Below are 9,494 nucleotides of genomic sequence, written 5' to 3' on the forward strand. Positions count from 1 at the left end.
AGTCGACTACACTCTCCTTGAGGGAAGGGATGGCGTCTTCTAACTCTGATGTGCTCCACCAAGCGCTCAGTACAGCACTCTGAACCCAGCAAGCTACACACTCCTTGAGGGAGAGGATGGTGCCTTCTACCTCTGATGTGCTCAACCCTGCGCTCAGTACAGCACCCTGAATGCAGTAGACTACACTCTCCTTGAGGGAAGGGATGACGTCTTCTAACTCTGATGTGCTCCACCAAGCGCTCAGTACAGCACCCTGAACGCAGCAAGCTACACACTCCTTGAGGGCAGAGATGGTGCCTTCTACCTCTGATGTGCTCCACCCAGCGCTCAGTACGGCACCCTGAGTGTAGTAAGCTACACACTTCTGGAGGGAAGAGATCAGGTCTTCGACTCAACCCCGGCGCTCAGTACAGCACCCTGAACGCGGTGAGCAACACACTCGTGGTAAGAGATCAGGTCTTCTAACTAATGTGCTCGTCCAAGTGCTCGGCTCAGTGCTCCGCACAAAGTAAGTGCCCCATAAATATTCTGGATTGGATGGCTGCCGATGAACACCTCAATCCTCAGCTTTCCAGTTCCTCTTCCGCTCGCGGGAAGATGCCAGACCCTCCCACATTTTACATTTTTCCCCTCGCTACTCCCGTAGCTGGGGTACTCGAGAAGCAGCGCGGCTCAGTGGCCAGAGCCCGGGCTTGGGAGTCCGAGGTCATGGGTTCGAATCCCGGCTCTGCCACTCGTCAGCTGTGTGACTGTGCGCAAGTCACTTCTCCGGGCCTCAGTTCCCTCATCTGTAAAACGGGGATGAAGCCTGTGAGCCTCACGTGGCACCACCTGATGACCCTGTATCTCCCCCAGCGCTTAGAACGGTGCTCTGCACCTAGTAAGCGCTTAACAAATACCAACATTACGATGATGATGAGGTCGCCGAGGCCCAGAGAAGTGAAGTGACTCACCCGAGGTCACCCAGCAGACAAGAGGAGGAGGCGGGATTAGAACCGATGACCTCCCGACTCCCAAGCCTGGGCTCTACCCGCTAGGCCGTGCCGCTCTATAATAATATCGGTATTTGTTAAGCGCTTACTATGTGCCGAGCACTGTTCTGAGCGCTGGGGGAGATGCAGGGTCATCAGGTCGTCCCGCGTGAGGCTCACAGTTCATCCCCATTTTACAGATGAGGTAACCGAGGCACAGAGAAGTGAAGTGACTTGCCGATGAAAGTGGGTTCTTTGACCGAAGAGAACCCCGGGAGGACCCGGGTTCTAATCTACATTTCAGCCCCCGGGGCCTCGCCACTTCTCTAAGAGAAGCTGAGGTCCCAGAGCAGACGAGCGGCGGAGAAGAATAATGATGTTGGTATTTGTTAAGCGCTTACTATGTGCAGAGCACTGTTCTAAGCTCTGGGGTGGACACAGGGGAATCAGGTTGTCCCACGTGGGGCTCCCAGTCTTCACCCCCATTTTCCAGATGAGGTCACCGAGGCCCAGAGAAGCGAAGTGACTCGCCCACAGTCGCACAGCTGCCAAGTGGCAGAGCGGGGATTCGAACCCGTGAGCCGTGACTCCCAAGCCCGGGCTCTCTCCACTGAGCCGCGCTGCTTCTCTGGAAGAACCCAGGTCCTTCCGACACCCAGGCCCGCGGGCGGCTCTGCCCATTAGGCCGCACCGCTTCCTTTCCCTCCAGGATCCCTGGATCTGCCCCGGGCCAAGCCCCGGAGCGTGGGAGCGGGCCCAGGGCCCGGTTTCCAAGATGGCCAGGCGGGAAGGGTGGATGCCTCGGGGGTCTAGAGGGACCGGCTTGACGGTTTTCCCTTTTCTGGGAACACTGGCCCTGACCGGTCTCCCGGGGGGGAATCCCAGTTTAGAGGATCCGGCGTCTCGTTTGGCTCTTCCGTTTCGGTCGGGACGGCCCCGGAGCTCGGCACCCGCCCGAGAGCCGGTATCGCTCGAACTCCCCCCAGTCTAAACTTCCAGGCCGCCCGCCTTGTCGAATACTACTACTAATAATAATGTTGGTATCTGTTAAGCGCTTACTATGTGCCGAGCACTGTTCTGAGCGCTGGGGTAGACACAAGGGATGATGATATTGGTATTTGTGAAGTGCTTACTATGTGCGGAGCACTGTTCTAAGCACTGGGGTAGATAGAGGGTAATCAGGTTGACCCACATGAGGCTCACAGTTAATCCCCATTTTACAGTTGAGGTAACTGAGGCACACTTAACTAAGTGACTTGCCCACAGTCACCCAGCTGGCAAGTGGCAGAGCCGGGATTCAAACCCATGACTTCTGACTCCCAAGCCCGTGCTCTTTCCACTGAGCCACGCGGGATTCGGAGGACGGGAGAAGCGGCGTGGCCCCGCGGGTCGAGCCCAGGCCCGGGAGTCAGAAGGACCTCGGCTTCTCCTCCGCGGCTCGGTGGAAAGCCGATCGGGTTGGATCACGATGTCGATCCCAAATGAAGACCCATGAGTGTTCTTTATACATCCCATTTTGTTTATCTTGAGCACCTTCTCTTTGTCAGTTCGCCAGCATTTGACCCCCATTCGAGTAGCCGTTGCCGACTTGTCCGTTCCGAGCGCTTAGTCCAGTGCTCCGCACGAAGTAAGCGCTCAATAAATACTATTGAATGAATGAATGGAAAGAGCCCGGGCTCGGGAGTCCGAGGTCGTGGGTTCGAATGCCGGCTCTGCCACTTGGCAGCTGGGTCACTGGTCACTTCTCTGGGCCTCAGTGACCTCATCTGTAAAATGGGGATTAACTGTGAGCCTCACGTGGGACAATAATAATAATAATGATGTTGGTATTTGTTAAGCGCTTACTATGTGCAGAGCACCGTTCTAAGCGCTGGGGTAGACACGGGGGAATCAGGTTGTCCCACCTGGGGGTAACACTCTGAATCCCCATTTTACAGATGAGGTCACTGAGGCGCAGAGAAGGGAAGTGACTTGCCCACAGTCACACAGCTGACAAGTGGCAGAGCTGGGATTCGAACCCATGACCTCTGACTCCAAAGCCCGTGCTCTTTCCACTGAGCCACACTGTTTCTCCAGTGACAACCTGATGACCCCGTATCTCCCCCAGCGCTTAGAACGGTGCTCTGCACGCAGTAAGCGCTTAACAAATACCAACGTCGTCATTATTATTGTTCATCCCGGCTCCGCCCCTTGTCCGCTGCGAGACCTTGGATGAGTCACTTCACTTCTCTGGGCCTCGGTGACCTCATCTGTAAAATGGGGATTAAGACCGTGAGCCCTACGTGGAACAGGGGCTGTGTCCAACCTGATTAGCTTGTTTCTGCCCCAGCACTTAGTACAGTGCCTGGCACGTGGTAAGCAGCGGGGCCTAGTGGATCAGAGCATGGGCCTGGGAGTCAGAGGGCCTGGGTTCTAATCCTGGCTCCGACACTCGTCTGCTGGGTGACTTGGGGCGAGTCACTTCTCTAGGCCTCAGTTGGCTCACCTGCAAAATGGGGATTAAGACAGCGAGCCCCCTGTGGGACAGGGACTGCGTCCAACCCGATTTGCTTGCATCCACCCTAGCGCTTGGAAAAGAAGCAGCGTGGCTCAGTGGAAAGAGCCCGGGCTCGGGAGTCAGAGGTCATGGGTTCGAATCCCGACTCTGCCCCTTGTCAGCGGTGTGACTGTGGGCAAGTCACTTCACTTCTCTGGGCCTCAGTTCCCTCATCTGTAAAATGGGGATGAAGTCTGTGAGCCTCACGTGGGACAACCTCGTTGCCCTGTATCTCCCCCAGCGCTTAGAACAGCGCTCTGCACGTAGTAAGCGCTTAATACCAACATTATTATTATAGTAAATGCTTAACAAACACCACAATTATTATTATTATTATTACTATAAGCACTAACACAAACGCCATTAAAAATGGTGATAGTAATTTGGGGGAACAGAGAGCCACTTAGAGTCTTCTTGCAGTCCTCTAGACCGTAAACCCGTCGCGAGCAGGGAACGTCGTCTACCATCTCTGTTGTCGGGTCCTTTCCCAAGCGTTCAGTCCAGTGCTCCGCAGACAGGGAGCACAGCAACCCTGCTGATCTGTTCCTAAAATCCCCAGATAAAGAGAGCCGTCCTTCGGATTAGAAGAACACGCCACAGGAGGCGAAGTGGGTCTGTGTGACTGAAAGGTTTAGGGCAGAACAACAGTAGCAGCTGTGGCCTTTGTTAAGCGCTTACTGTGGGCCCAGCATTGTGCCAGGCGCTGGGGAAGATGGAGGAAAATCAGGTCCCTGCCCCACGTCGGGCTCGCGGTGTAAGTAGGAGGGAGAACAGGTGTTGAGTCCCCATTTTACAGATGAGGAGACTGAGCCACGGAGATGCGGCGTGACTTGCCCAAAGTCACCCAGTGACGAGTGGCAGAGCCGGGATTAGAACCCAGGTCCTCTGACTCCTAGGCCCGGGCTCTTTCCACTAGGCCACGCGGCTTCTCTGATATCTATTAAGCGCTTTATATGTGCCGAGGACTGTGTCCGATGCAAAATAATCATATTGGACACAATCCCTGCCGCCATGAGCCTTAGAGTCCAAGGAGGGGAAGACAGGAATTTTATAAATGGGGATTAACTGTGAGCCTCACGTGGGACAACCCGACTACCCTGTGTCTCCCCCAGCGCTTAGAACAGTGCTCTGCCCATAGTAAGCGCTTAACAAATACCAACATTATTATTATTATTATCCCATGTTACAGATGAGGAAACTGAGGCACGGAGAGGTGAAGTGGCTTGTCCAAGGTCACTCAGCAGACAAGTGGCAGAGTGGCAGGTCCTCTGACACCTCGTTCTGCGCTCCATTAATAATGACAACAATAATAACGATGATATTTGTTAAGTGCTTACTATGGGCCAGGCACCGTACCGAACGCCGAGGTGGATGCCAGCAAATCCGGCCGGACCCCGTCCCCTGTCCCACATGAGGCTCACAATCCCCATTTTACAGATGAGGTCACCGAGGCCCAGAGAAGTGAAGTGACTTGCCCGAGGTCACACAGGAGACAAGCGGCGGAGGCGGGATCAGAACGCCTGACCTTCCGACTCCTAGACCCGTGGTCTAACCACTAGGCCACGATGCTTCTCAATTTCAAAGAAGTTAGACAACCTGGAATTAGGGGAAGGGAAGGGTCTTTTAGGATCTAGAATCCATGAGCAGGGAGGATCCGGCACGGGCCGTTCCCGCTAAGCCGCACTGCTTCCCGCTCTCCCGGCCACATTGTGCACACACAAAAAGTTCTCTCGTTACGTGGAATATCCACATCACCGGACAAGATTTTCTCTTCTGCCTCATCTTTGCGGGCGAAGCTTTTGCTCAGAGAAAGTCAGGCAGGCGTATTTATTGAGCGCTTACTGGGTGCAGAGCACTCTTCTGAGTTGCTGGGGAGAGGACAGGAAACACACATTCTCTGCCCACGAGGAGCTTACGGTCTAGACGGACGTGAATCTAAATAAATGAAATTACAGATGTGGACATGAGTTCTGGGAGTCTGGGAAGGGGCGGGGATAAAAGCCTCTCCCTTCTCAGTGGCAGGTTGCCATGCTGGTCTGTCTCCAACCCCTAACCGACACATTTCAGCTGAGGCTTGATATTTTTCCCCCCGCCGTGTCCTTAAAACGCTCCTCGTGCCCTCACCGGCTTTCCCGATTTCAGCCGTCCCTCCGCCAGCGGTTTAAAAATTAGTTATTTGTTCTTATTAATGTCTGTCTCTCCCTCTAGACTGTCAGCTCATTCTGGGCAGGGAACGTGTCTGCTAATTCTCTTGGATTGGACTCTCCCAAGCGCTCCGCACATAGTAAGCGCTCAATAAGTACCCTTGATCCATTCTCCCCACACGTCTCACCCAGTGTAGCTGAGTCGAGGTGGAGCAGAATTTTGACGCTCGCTCGGCGGTAGAAACGTCTATCAGCTTGCAGGGCCTAGTGGAAAGAGCTCGGGCCTGGGAGTCAGAGGACTTGGGTTCTAATTCCGGCTCCGTCCCTGTTCTGCTGTGCGGTCTTGGGCAAGTCGCTTCGCTTCTCTAGGTCTCGGTGACCTCATCTGTAAAATGGGGATTAAGACTGGGAGCCCCACGTGGGACATGGACCATGTTGGACCTGATTAGCTTGTATCAACCCCAGCGTGTAATACAGTGCCGGGCACGTAATAAACGCTTAACAGATACCATTTTTTTTTTTAAAAAAAGTCACCTTCCCCCCCAGCCCGCAACGAATACCGTATTTAATTAGTCACACCCCTGGAACAACATATTTAAAGGCAGAGAGAATCAACCATCTGGAGGCATGATAGGCCAACGCTGAGGGCTATTTTCCGTTTTTATTCCTGTCCCTCCTTGCTGCCGGCATGATGTCACAGAGGCTTAATGTCGTCCAGGTCTTGGGCCTGCGAATCCGGGCTGAGGCTGGGTTGGAGCCTTGAACAGTGGATTTAAGCGCCCGGGAATTAAAATGAATCCTTGGTTTTGGAACGTGCCAAGGAAATTGGGGAATTTCGAGTCCAGCGACTCTCCGGGGAATCCCCTCTCCTCCCCGCCACCCTCCCTCTGCCGCCGTCCTTTGAAGGACGAGGAGATCCTCCCCTGACCCGCGTGAAAAGCAAAAGGAGGAGAAATGGAGGAAGAGGAGTTAACTATGCAAGCAAGGCCAAAGTAGGCGGTGTGGCCCAGGATAAAGAGCACGGGAATCAGAGGTTTACATCCCGGCTCCACCCCTTGCCTGCTGCGGGACCCTGGGCAAGTCACTTTGCATCTTAGGGCCTCAGTTTCCTCCTCTGTAAAATGGGCGTTCAGTATCTGTTCTCGTTCATTCAGTCGTATTTATTGAGCACTTACTATGTGCAAAGCACTGTGCTAAGCGTTTGGGAGAGTACGATATAACAACAGACAGACACATTCCCTGCCCACACCAGCTCACAAGCTAGAAATGAGCTCCTACGTAGACTGTGAGCCCCGAACGTCAAGTGCTTACTTTGTGCCAGGCACTGTACTAAGCGCTGGAGTAAGGTACAAGCTAGTCAGGTTGGACACAGTCCATCTAATAATAATAATGATAATTATGGTATTTGTTAAGCGCTGACTATGTGCCAGGCACTGTTCTAAACGCTGGGATAGATACAAGGTAATCAGGTTGTCCCACAAGAGGCTCTCAGTCTTAATCTCCGTTTTACAGACGAGTTCGCTATGTACGATCCGACTGTCCTGGATCTACCCCAGCGCTTGGCACAAAGTAAGCGCTCAACACGTAGAAGTCACTGAACTTCTCTGTGCCTCCGTTTCCTCATCTGTAAAATGGGGATTAAATCCTGCTCCCTCCTAATTAGACTGTGAGCCCCATGTGGGCGGGGACTGTGTCCAACCAGACGACCCCCCTCTAGACTGTAAACTCGTTGTGGGCAGGCAATGTGAATGTGTCTGCTTATGGTCGTACTGCACTCTCCCAAGCACGCAGTACAGTGTTCTGCACACGGTAAGCGCTAAATAAATAAATACGAACCAAGGAACGATCCTGTATCTACCCCAACACTTAGTACAGTTCATGGCACATAGTAAGGGCATAACAAGTGTTATCATTATCATTTTAATGATGACGATGAAAAATAATAACAAATACCCTGGCTATTATTAGTATTAGGGGAAGAGGAAGCGCTTTGATTTAGGTGGGAAAGTTACCCTCCGCCCACTCACATCCTCCCCTTCTCTCCGAGTGCCTTTTGCAATATCGCATCATGGAATCAATTTAGAAGCTTGGCAGTTAGGAGCTCCTGGGTGGGAAAGTGGGGATGTGGGTGGGGTTCCGGTTTCTTTTCCAGGATTTTATCCAGGGAGTTTCCCAATCCTTGAGAGATCTTGGGAAGGTCCCTAAAACCTCGAATCCCCAGGGGTTTAGCAGCAGGTAATTAAGGATTTCATATGCTTATGTCTCCTTCTTCCTGTGGCCTGTAAATGACTTCTGTGCCTGTCTCCCCTACTAAATCAGAACCTCCTCGAGAGCAGGGATCACCAACTCATTCATTTATTCATTCGATCGTAAATCGTAAAAGCACTGTACTAAGCGCTTGGGAGAATACACTACAGCAACAGACGCTCCCTGCCCACAACGGGCTCACGGTCTCTAGATAATAGTAGTTGTAAAGCGCTTACTGTGTGTCAGGCACCCTCCTAAGTGCTGGGGTGGATACAAGCAAAACGGGTCCCTGTCCCTAGTGGGACTCACAGTCTCAATCCCCATTTGACAGATGAAGTAACTGAGGCCCAGAGAAGTGAAGTGTTTCTCCCAAGCGGACAAGTGGCAGAGTCAGGATTAGAACCCACGTCTGCATCGAGTGCCTACTGAATACATTGGGATAGGCCAACGGAAGCGTGAGCTGTTGCATGGCGACTTTCGCGTGGTCAGTCCGTGCTCAGCGAACTCCCGCCTGACCTTTCCCTACGGTGACCGTGGCCCCGAGGACCAGAAATGGTCAGTTTATCACGCTTCCCCGCCCTCCCCGGCTCCCAACCCCCCCGCGTGCGGCGGATGTGGAGTTATCTCCGAGTTTTCCCTCAGCGATCGGCTCCACTCCCCTTCCCGTACCCGTGACCCCCCGGCCCCCTGACCCGCCGGCCCCCGAACAGGACACGGACCCGGCGTTGAGCCGGAGACGCCCAGGCGTCCGGAAACAGGGAGACGGAGTGAGCTGGGATCGGAAGGGCCCGGGGGGCGGGAGGGGGTGACCCCAATCTATTCTCCTTGCGGGGGTCTCCACGCTTGATGCCGAGGCCTAATGAATCATCCCTCTGACCTCAGCCGTCCTCCGGCTCCCTGCCCGAACCCCAGCCGCTTCTGGCCTCAGATGTTCGTCAGTGTGTTAGCCGTCAATGTTCCATTCAATAGTATTTATTGAGCGCTTACTATGTGCAGAGCACTGTACTAAGCGCTTGGAATGAACAAGTCAGCAACAGATAGAGACAGTCCCTGCCGTTTGACAGGCATGTATCTTTAAATTCGATATTCTAAATGACTCATTTATTGATATTAATGTCTGTCTCCCCCTCTGCGCCGTAAGCTCATTATGGGCTGGGAACGTGTCTGCTAATTAATTCTCTTGTCCTCTCTCAAGAGCTTAGTACAGTGCTCTGCCCATAGTAAGAGCTCAATAAATACTATTGATTGATGGACTGACAGCCCAGGGCGAGGCTGCGGGCACCAGAGAGAGAATGAGCCCTCCCGGCCCCCGACTCCTCTTACCCACCGGGCGCCTAATAATAATAATAATAATAATAATAATTGTGGTATTTACTGAATGCTCACTGTGTGCCAGGCACTGTATTAAGTGCTGGGTTCGCTAGAGAAGCAGTGTGGCTCAGTGGACAGATCCCGGGCTTGGGAGTCAGAGTTCATGGGTTCGAATCCCGGCTGTGCCACGTCAGCTGTGTGACCGTGGGCAAGTCACTTCACTTCTCTGTGCCTCAGCTCCCTCATCTGTAAAATGGGGATTAACTGTGAGCCTCATGTGGGACA

This window comes from Ornithorhynchus anatinus, unplaced genomic scaffold (genome assembly GCF_004115215.2).
Source record: "Ornithorhynchus anatinus isolate Pmale09 unplaced genomic scaffold, mOrnAna1.pri.v4 scaffold_264_arrow_ctg1, whole genome shotgun sequence".
Lineage (NCBI taxonomy): Eukaryota > Metazoa > Chordata > Mammalia > Monotremata > Ornithorhynchidae > Ornithorhynchus > Ornithorhynchus anatinus.